This window comes from Arachis ipaensis, chromosome B3 (assembly GCF_059453495.1).
Source record: "Arachis ipaensis isolate K30076 ecotype BB chromosome B3, ASM5945349v1, whole genome shotgun sequence".
In the NCBI taxonomy this organism is placed as follows: Eukaryota; Viridiplantae; Streptophyta; class Magnoliopsida; order Fabales; family Fabaceae; genus Arachis; species Arachis ipaensis.
In genome coordinates, this window is record NC_142438.1 from 125,955,370 (window position 1) to 125,965,537 (window position 10,168).

Here is a 10,168-nt window from a genome sequence, read left to right on the forward strand (position 1 = left end):
CAGGATTCACACTAGAAGTCTAGGGGCACCCTTTGGAGGCAATAACAAGGCAAGAACCAGGAAAAAGAAAATCGACAACCTACGTCCTAAACATCTCACAAAAATCATCATCACCAACAAAAAGCATTAAAAGTCACAACTTCTCCTACTGACAGTTCATCATCAAAAGATTGTTAAGCTAGAAATGAAAACCCTAAACAAGATCACCAGAAGACGCATATTCTTCGCAAAAAAGCAAGCAACAGGGAAAAATAAAAAATCATGGATCAAGACACAAAAAGAGACAATCTTTTCAAAAAAGAACCAACATTTTTCAAAAAAGAAAAAGCAAGATACGAAGTCAAAGCCTTACATCAAGAGCATGCACAGTTGTCGAAAGCGAAAAGAGAAAAGATAGAAAACACTAACCTGCAGGGGAGAAAGTAGTAACGAAGAACGGCGCAAAATCCACACCAAACAGTGTCTTTAAGGCAAGAAAAGTTGGAAGGCCTGAAAACACGAAAATACAAAGACGAAGCACAACAGTAATCAAAAGAGATTAGGGGCAAGTCAAGGAAAGCACATCACTGATTAAAAATGCAACCTTTAGCAAAAAGGATCCATCCTTTCAAAACGGATTCTTCGCAGACATGAAATACCAAAGACAAGTCATCGAGATGAAAAAATGGAGAAAGAAAATACCAACCTGAGGAAAAAGAAGAAAGCAACAACCGTTTCAAAGATGGTCGAGAAGATTAGGAAGAGACGACGATAGGCCCACGCCAAACAAACTTCTTCGAAGAGAGATGTGAAAACAGAAGGGTGCAAAAGGAGTGAAACGTCGTGAGCAAGAGAAGAGCAAAAAGAAAGAGGAAGAGAAACTAAAAAAAGGCTTAAAAATTCAAAATGAAATGAAAAGGGGGAAATGACAAAAGGAGTTAATGAGCATTTAATCCACACACATTTCCAAGAAAGTGCAACGCGCGCTACAAAAGAGGAAAATGCTTCGCATTCAAAGAAGCCCAGCAGGAGTTGTATAAAAAGCAAAATGCTCGAGTTTGACTTCTCCAAAAGAGTTGAAATCCGAAGACACGACCCTGAAAAAGTAAAAGATCTAGCTCAAGCAGGGGCACTGTTTATACCCTGGGTCGAGCTAACCGACCTAGGGAGATCAAAAACAAAGCAACCGACTTCTTCAGGTCAGGACCCCGACCTCTTCTCTAAAAGAGTTCGGCCAAATCGACACGAGGGGGGCCCGAACAGGCACAAATGAAGGGACACAGCCCAATCTAAAGGTAGTTAAAGCCTAGAAAGAGAAGGGCGGTTCCCCAGAAGATAAAGATGACCCCACTTAAAGATAAAGATAAGATAACTAACTTATCTTATCTAGAAAGGTCAGCCTACACCACTATAAATACACTGGAGCACCCAGGTATAACTCATACTCTGATTCTACTAAAAACCTGCTTAAAGCCCATGCTAACTTAAGCATCGGAGTCTCTTGCAGGTACCACCACCCTCCGGTGACCAAGCAGCACCACTAGGTCCAACAAGTCGGACACGACAGCTCCAGCCACCACAGCAGATCTCATCCGAGATCGAGCTTCAGTTTCAGGTAACCCTCGGAACACTAGCTGAGAGGTCGGACGACCAAAGAAAAAGAAAAAGGGATGATGATGATGGAGGATGGCAATATCGAGCCCCAAAAACTCTTGAGAGGCACATACACATGATAAATAGAGGGTTAGTAGAAGGGAGAATCACTAAATCCTCACATAAAATGCATCTTTAGGAAGTATACCAAGTCGAAAAAGACAACAGAGTTCCCAATTTATCCACAATCTCATTACCAAAGAAGATGCACAAGGGGTGACACTTGGTCATGATGACCCAGTAGTAATAACAATGATCCTTGCTAATGCAAATCTCCATATAACTTTGGTGGACCAAGGGAGTCGGCGGACAAACTGTTTAAGCTCGCTTTCGACAAGCTCAGGCTAGAAGAAAAGGATTTGAAGGCGTACGCAGACAACCTTTTTGGGTTGGGGGACACACTGATCCGATCTCTTAGTTTCATCTCGCTATACACCACTTTCGGTAAAGGCATAAGATCAAGAACTTTAAGTATTGATTACATTGTTGTCGACGTCATATCTGCTTACAATGGCTTAATCGGTCGGACCACCCTAAACCGACTAGCTGCTGTTGTTCCTACACGTCACTTATGTATGAAATTCCCAACCGTAGAAGGGATTACTACTGTAAAGGGAGACCAGAAGTTGGAAAAGAAATGTTACAATAAAAGTCTCAACTTAAGAGGCAGTATAGGTGACAAAGAAGTCAATATTGTTGAGCTTGGCGGTGTCCGAGTTCGAAAAAAGCTACATCCCCAACCTAAAGGAAAGATAGAAAAAGTACAATTGGGGATTTGCTGAAAAGACAATGAGTATAGGGGCTAACCTGGACAAAGGTCTAAAGGCACAACTTATTGCTCCCTTACAAAGGAACTCCGACCTCTTCACTTAGAAAGCCTTCGATATGTGATGAGCGGATAATTTATACGCTTTTTGGCATTGTTTTTAGTATGTTTTTAGTAGGATATAGTTACTTTTAGGGATGTTTTCATTAGTTTTTATGTTAAATTCACATTTCTGGACTTTACTATAAGTTTGTGTGTTTTTCTGTGATTTCAGGTATTTTCTGGCTGAAATTGAGGGACTTGAGCAGAAATCAGATTCAGAGGTTGAAAAAGGACTGCTGATGTTGTTGGATTCTGACCTCCCTGCACTCAAAGTGGATTTTCTGGAGCTACAGAACTTGAAATGGCGCGCTTCCAATTGCGTTGGAAAGTAGACATCCAGGGCTTTCCAGCAATATATAATAGTCTATACTTTAGCTAAGAATTGACAACGTAAACTGGCGTTCAACGCCAGCTCTCTGCCCAAATCTGGCGTCCAGCGCCAGAAAAGGATCCAAAACCAGAGTTGAACGCCAGAAATGGATCAAAACCTGGCGTTCAACTCCACAAATGACCTCTGCACGTGCTACACTTAAGCTCAGCCCAAGCACACACCAAGTGGGCCCCAGAAGTGGATTTATGCATTAATTACTTACTCATGTAAACCCTAGTAGCTAGTTTATTATAAATAGGACCTCTTACTATTGTATTTGACATCTTTGGTCTCAGTTTTAATCCATTGTTCATCTTAGGAGACTATTGATCACGTTTTGGGGGCTGGCCATCTCGGCCATGCCTGGACCTTTCACTTATGTATTTTCAACGGTAGAGTTTCTACACTCCATAGATTAAGGTGTGGAGCTCTGCTGTTCCTCAAAGATTAATGCAAAGTACTACTGTTTTCTATTCAATTAATCTTATTTCGCTTCTAAGATATCCATTCGCACCCAAGAACGTGATGAAGGTGATGATTATGTGTGACGCTCATCATCCTTCTCCCTTATGAACGCGTGCCTGACAAACACTTCCGTTCTACATAAAATAAGCTAGAATGAATATCTCTTAGATCTCCTAACCAGAATCTTCGTGGCGTAAGCTAGAATGCTGGCGGCATTCAAGAGAATCCAGAAAGTCTAAACCTTGTCTGTGGTATTCCGAGTAGGATTCAATGATTGAATGACTGTGACGAGCTCCTAACTCGCGATTGCAGGGCGTTAGTGACAGACGCAAAAGGATAGTAAATCCTATTCCAGCATGATCGAGAACCGACAGATGAATAGCCGTGCCGTGACAGGGTGCGTGAGCATATTATTCACTGAGAGGATAAGATGAAGCCATTGACAAGGGTGATGCCTCCAGACGATTAGCCGTGCCGTGACAGGGCATTGGATCATTTTCCCGAGAGATGACCGAAAGTAGCCATTGACAGTGGTGATGTATCACATAAAGCCAGCCATGGAAAGGAGTGAGACTGATTGGATTAAGATAGCAGGAAAGCAGAGGTTCAAAGGAACGAAAAGCATCTCCATTCGCTTATCTGAAATTCCTACCAATGATTTACATAAGTATCTCTATCCCTATTTTATTAATTAATATTCGAAAACCACATAACTGTTTTATATCCGCCTGACTGAGATTTGCAAGGTGACCATAGCTTGCTTCATACCAACAATCTCCGTGGGATTCGATCCTTACTCACGTAAGGTATTACTTGGACGACCCAGTGCACTTGCTGGTTAGTTGTATCGAAGTTGTGACAATTATGTATTGAGATCAGAGCACCAAGTTGCTCACGTTGCCAGGGATTGTTCGAGCCTGGACATCACAATTTCGTGCACCAAGTTTTTGGCGCCGTTGCCGGGGATTGTTCGAGTTTGGACAACTGACGGTTCATCTTGTTGCTCAGATTAGGTAATTTTCTTTTTGTTTTCTTTTCAAAAATTTTTTTCAAAAATATTTTCAAAAATCTCTCATCTGTTTTCGAAAAAAAAATAAATAATAAAAATGTTTTCAAAAATTTTATTCAAGATTTTTGAGAATGAATTCTAGTGTTTCATGAAGCATGTGAAGCCTGGCTGGCTGTAAAGCCATGTCTAAATTCTTTTGGACTGAGGCTTCCAAACCATCAGAGGTAAGTTACATACTTGATAAATGATGAGCAACAATTTGTTATCAAGAGCAATATACTCTGGTGTTAAATGCTGAAGCTTGGCTGGCCATTGGCCATGTCTAGTGTTTTGGACTGGAGCTTTCTTTGAAAGCTTGGCTGGCTAGTGAGCCATGTCTAATTCCTGGACTGAAGCTTTAGACTAAGAATGCAAGATTCCTGGAATTCATATTAAAAATTTTGGAATCCTTATTTTTTCTTTTTCATATAATTTTCGAAAAAATACCAAAAAAATTAGAAAATCATAAAAAATCAAAAAAATATTTTGTGTTTCTTGTTTGAGTCTTGAGTCATATCATAAGTTTGGTGTCACTTGCATATGCATCCTGCATTTTTTCGAAAATATCATGCATTCATAGTGTTCTTCATGATCTTCAAGTTGGTCTTGGTAAGTCTTCTTGTTTGATCTTGATGATTTTTTATTTTGTGTCTTTTCATGTTTATCATATGCATTCTTGAATTCTTAGTGTCTAAGCATTAAAGAATTCTAAGTTTGGTGTCTTGCATGTTTTCTTTGCATTAAAATTTTTTTCAAAAACATGTTCTTGATGTTCATCATGTTCTTCATAGTGTTCTTGGTGTTCATCTTGACATTCATAGCATTCATGCATGCATTCATTGTTTTGATCTAAAAATTTCATGCATTGCATCATTTTTCTTGTTTTTCCCTTGCATCATAAAATTTCAAAAAAATCAAAAAAATATCTTTCCCTTTTTCTCTCATCAAATTCGAAAATTTGAGTTGACTTTTTCAAAAATTTCTAAAATCAAGTTGTTTCTTATGAGTCAAATCAAATTTTCAATTTGAAAATCTTATCTTTTTCAAAATCTTTTTCAAAAATCAAATCTTTTTCAAAATTCTTAGTTATTTTCGAAAATTTCAAAAATATTTTTCAAAAATCTTTTTCTTATTTTTATACCAAATTTTCGAAAATAACATAATCAATTAATGTTTTGATTCAAAAATTTGAAGTTTGTTACTTGTTTGTTAAGAAAGATTCAAACTTTAAGTTCTAGAATCATATCTTGTGATTTCTTGTGAATCAAGTCATTAATTGAAATTTTAAAAATCAAATCTTTTTCAAAATTAGTTTCTAAAATATCTTCTTATCTTATCTTTTTCAAAAATATCTTTTCAAAATATCTTTTCTAACTTCCTAACTTCTTATCTTTTCAAAATTTGTTTCAACTAACTAACTAACTTTTTGTTTGTTTCTTAACTTTTTCAAAACTACCTAACTAACTCTCTCTCTCTAATTTTCGAAAATATCTTCCCTCTTTTTCAAAATTTTTTTTTAATTAACTAATTGTTTTTATTTTTTATTTTTGATTTCAAAAATTTTCGAAAAAAATACTAAACATTTTTCAAAAACCATTTTCAAAAATCACTAACTCCTTTTCAAAAATAATTTTCAAAAATTCCCTCCTTCTCTCTCATCTTATTCTATTTATTTATTCATCTACTAACATCTCTTCCTCACATCATCACCAAATTCGAACCCCCTCCTTTATCTGTGTTCGAATTTCTTCTTCTTTTCTACTAACAATAAGGAACCTCTTTACTGTGACATAGAGGATTCCTCTTCTTTTCTTTTTCTCTCCTCTTTCTTATGAGCAGGGACAGAGAAAAAGGCATTCTTGTTGAAGCTGATCCAGAACCTGAAAGGACTCTGAAGAGAAAATTAAGAGAAGCTAAATTACAACAATCCAGAGACAACTTGATTGAAAATTTCGAACAAGTAAAGGAGATGGCAGCCGAACCCAACAACAATGCAAGGAGAATGCTTGGTGACTTTACTGCACCAAATTCCAATTTACATGGAAGAAGCATCTCCATTCCTGCCATTGGAGCAAACAACTTTGAGCTGAAACCTCAACTAGTTTCTCTGATGCAGCAAACTGCAAGTTTCATGGACTTCCATCTGAAGATCCTTTTCAGTTCTTAACTGAATTCTTGCAGATATGTGATACTGTTAAGACTAATGGAGTAGATCCTGAAGTCTACAGGCTCATGCTTTTCCCTTTTGCTGTAAGAGACAGAGCTAGATTATGGTTGGATTCTCAACCCAAAGACAGCCTGAACTCTTGGGATAAGCTGGTCACGGCTTTCTTAGCCAAGTACTTTCCTCCTCAAAAGCTGAGCAAGCTTAGAGCTGATGTTCAAACCTTCAGACAGAAAGAAGGTGAATCCCTCTATGAAGCTTGGGAAAGATACAAACAGTTGACCAAAAAGTGTCCTTCTGACATGCTTTCCGAATGGACCATCCTGGATATATTCTATGATGGTTTATCTGAGCTATCAAAGATGTCACTGGACACTTCTGCAGGTGGATCCATTCACCTAAAGAAAACGCCTGCAGAAGCTCAAGAACTCATTGACATGGTTGCTAATAACCAGTTCATGTACACTTCTGAAAGGAATCCTGTGAGTAATGGGACGCCTATGAAGAAGGGAGTTCTTGAAGTTGATACTCTGAATGCCATATTGGCTCAGAACAAAATATTGACTCAGCAAGTCAATATGATCTCTCAGAGTCTGCATGGAATGCAAGCTGCATCCAACAGTACTCAAGAGGCATCTTCTGAAGAAGAAGCCTATGATCCTGAGAACCCTGCAACAGCAGAGGTAAATTACTTAGGTGAACCTTATGGAACCACCTATAACTCAACATGAAGAAATCATCCAAATTTCTCATGGAAGGATCAAAAGCCCCAACAAGGCTTTAATAATGGTGGAAGAAACAGGTTTAGCAATAGCAAGCCTTTTCCAGCATCCACTCAGCAACAGACAGAGAACTCTGAACAAAATGCTTCTAATTTAGCAAATCTAGTCTCTGATCTATCCAAGGCCACTGTAAGTTTCATGAATGAAACAAGGTATTCCATTAGAAATCTGGAAGCACAAGTGGGCCAGCTGAGTAAAAGGATTACTGAAATCCCTCCTAGTACTCTCCCAAGCAATACAAAAGAGAACCCAAAAGGAGAGTGCAAGGCCATTGACATAAGCGCCATGGCCGAACCTGTGAGGAGAGGAGAGGACGTGAATCCCAAGGAGGAAGACCTCCTGGGACGTCCAGTGATCAATAAGGAGCTTCCCTCTGAGGAACCAAAGGACTCTGAGGCTCATCTAGAGACCATAGAGATTCCATTGAACCTCCTTATGCCCTTCATGAGCTCTGATGAGTACTCCTCTTCTGAAGAAAATGAGGATGTTACTGAAGAGCAAACTGCCAAGTTTCTTGGTGCAATCATGAAGCTGAATGCCAAGTTATTTGGCATTGATACTTGGGAAGTTGAACCTCCCTTGTTCATCAATGAACTAAGTGATCTGGATCAACTGACATTGCCTCAGAAGAGACAGGATCCCGGAAAGTTCATAATACCCTGTACCATAGGCACCATGATCTTTAAGGCTCTGTGTGACCTTGGTTCAGGAATAAACCTCATGCCCCTCTCTGTAATAGAGAAACTGGGAATCTATGGGGTGCAAGCTGCTAAAATCTCACTAGAGATGGCAGACAGTTCAAGAAAATAGGCTTATGGACAAGTAGAGGACGTGTTAGTAAAGGTTGAAGGCCTTTACATACCTGATGATTTCATAGTCCTGGATACTGGAAAGGAAGAGGATGAATCCATCATCCTAGGAAGACCTTTCCTGGCCACAGCAAGAGCTGTGATTGATGTTGACAGAGGTGAAATATTCCTTCAATGGAATGAGGACTCCCTTGTGTTTAAAACTCAAGGATCTCCCTCTGCAACCATGGAGAGGAAGCAGAAAAAGCTTCTCTCCAAGCAGAGTCAACCAGAGCCCCCACAGTCAAACTCTAAGTTTGGTGTTAGGAGGCCACAACCAAACTCTAAGTTTGGTGTTGAACTCCCATATCCAAACTCTAAGTTTGGTGTTGGAGAAGTCTCAACAAAGCTCTGCACATCTGTGAGGCTCCATGAGAGCTCACTGTCAAGCTATTGACATTAAAGAAGCGCTTGTTGGGAGGCAACCCAATGTTTATCTAATTCTTATTTTTATTGTTTTTCATGTTTTCTTAGGTTCATGACCATGTGGAGTCACAAAATAAATATAAAAATTGAAAACGGAATCAAAAACAGCAGAAGAAAAATCACACCCTGGAGGAGCATCTGTCTGGCGTTCAGCGCCAGAACAGAGCATGGTTCTGGCGCTGAACGCCCAAAATGGGCAGCTTCTGGGCGCTGAACGCCAGAACAGGCATGATTCTGGCGTTCAAAGCCAGAAATGGCACACAAATGGGCGTTGAACGCCCAAAATGGCCACCAACCTGGCGCTGAACGCCCAGAGTTGGGTACAAAGGCATTTTTACATGCCTAATGGGTGCAGGGATGTAAATACCTTGACACCTCAGGATCTGTGGACCCCACAGGATCCCCACCTACCTCCACTCACTTCTTCTCACCACTCTCTTTCACACAACCCCATAAACACTCTTCCCCAAAAACCCTTCACCAATCACCTCAAACTCTCTTCCCCATCACCTCTTCACCACTCACATCCATCCACTCTTCCCCATAAACCTACCTCATAAACTCCACCTACCTTCAAAATTCAAAACCAATTTCCCACCCAAACCCACCCATATGGCCGAACCTTAACCCCCCCTCCCTTCCCTATATAAAGACCTCCATTCTTCATCAAATTCACACAACACACCCCTCTACACTCCTCTTGGCCGAAACCACATCTCCCTCTCCCTCTCCATATTTCTTCTTCTTCTTCTTCTATTCTTTTGTTTATTGCTCGAGGGCGAGCAATATTCTAAGTTTGGTGTGGTAAAAGCATAAGCTTTTTGTTTTTCCATTACCATTGATGGCACCTAAGACCGGAGAATCCTCTAGAAAAGGGAAAGGGAAGATAAAAGCTTCCACATCCGAGTCATGGGAGATGGAAAAGTTCATCTCCAAAGCCCATCAAGACCACTTCTATGATGTTGTGGCCAAGAAGAAGGTGATCCCTGAGGTCCCTTTTAAACTCAAAAGAAATGAGTATCCGGAGATCCGACATGAAATTCAAAGAAGAGGTTGGAAAGTTCTAACAAATCCCATCCAACAAGTCGGCATCCTAATGGTTCAAGAGTTCTATGCCAATGCATGGATCACCAAGAACCATGATCAAAGTAAGAACCCGGATCCAAAGAACTATGTTACAATGGTTCGGGGGAAATACTTAGATTTTAGTCCGGAGAATGTGAGGTTGGCGTTCAATTTGCCATACATGGAAGAGAATGCACGCCCCTACACAAGGAGAGTCAACTTTGATCAAAGGTTGGACCAAGTCCTTATGGACATATGTGTAGAAGGAGCTCAATGGAAGGTTGACTCCAAAGGCAAGCCGGTTCAACTAAGAAGATTGGACCTCAAGCCTATAGCTAGAGGATGGTTGGAGTTTATTCAATGCTCAATTATTCCCACTAGCAACCGGTCTGAAGTTACTATAGACCAGGCCATCATGATCCATAGCATCATGATTGGAGAAGAGGTGGAAGTTCATGAGATTATACCTCAAGAACTCTACAAGGTGGCTGACAAGTCCT

At 39.9% G+C, this 10,168-nt stretch overlaps 1 non-coding gene across 1 annotated transcript; it reads right to left on the reverse strand.

Annotated features, from left to right (window-relative positions):
- Positions 1-6,747: 6,747 nt before the first annotated feature.
- Positions 6,748-6,855, reverse strand: LOC148572373 (small nucleolar RNA R71). Its single transcript, XR_015908194.1, has one exon. It is a non-coding gene; the product is annotated as a small nucleolar RNA R71 (small nucleolar RNA).
- Positions 6,856-10,168: the final 3,313 nt, after the last annotated feature.